This window comes from Triticum dicoccoides, chromosome 6B (assembly GCF_002162155.2).
Source record: "Triticum dicoccoides isolate Atlit2015 ecotype Zavitan chromosome 6B, WEW_v2.0, whole genome shotgun sequence".
Lineage (NCBI taxonomy): Eukaryota > Viridiplantae > Streptophyta > Magnoliopsida > Poales > Poaceae > Triticum > Triticum dicoccoides.
In genome coordinates, this window is record NC_041391.1 from 619,194,855 (window position 1) to 619,195,627 (window position 773).

Below are 773 nucleotides of genomic sequence, written 5' to 3' on the forward strand. Positions count from 1 at the left end.
CCACATTCTCCATCGCCCCTGCGTCCGGCGGCGAGTGTGACCAGCACAACATCCATGCGGATGTTTACCGTCGTTATTGGGAGACGACGACGCCGCTCCCCTGGAGCGACATGCACCTACCCAATAACTGGCATTTGTCCGCGGGTCAGGTGCCGATCCCGCCGATCCCGATGAGCGGCCGTGCGCGCCGCGAGGAGATTGAACGCCGTCGTCGCCTCCTGCCAGACAACCTCTACTACGACCCCAGGTACGCCATCGACTCCGCCCTTTGGGACACATGGTTCTAGGACAAGCAAGACACGCAGCGTGCCTCCTTCTTCGTCGGCACCTCGTCGGGGCCGTGGCGGCCACATGAGCGCCGCACGCGCGCTCCAAGCCCTTCCCAAGTGTGCGGGCGTAGGGTGGTGCGCGACATCATGCTGACGTCGTCGCCTTCGCCCTCTCCGTCGCCACCTCCACCTCCTGGCATGACAGAGGAGGGGGAGGCCCGACTCCTTCGACGTGTCATGGAAGACTCCATGAACACTCACGATGAGCGCCAGTGGGAGGGCCTGGAGACCATGATGGTTCTCTCTGTCGCCGGTGACGTCGCCTTCCCCGAGTTGCAGATGGTGGACGTCAAGGAGGAGGTGAGGAGGGAGGAGGTGCTGGAGGAGGAGCCCGTCACCGCGTTCCACCTAGGCCTGGTGGGCCAGCGGTGGAGCTGGTCGTGCACAGCTCCGGACATGGTCGACGCCGTGGGGGGCGCGAACTGGTGCCCCACGCTGCCGCGG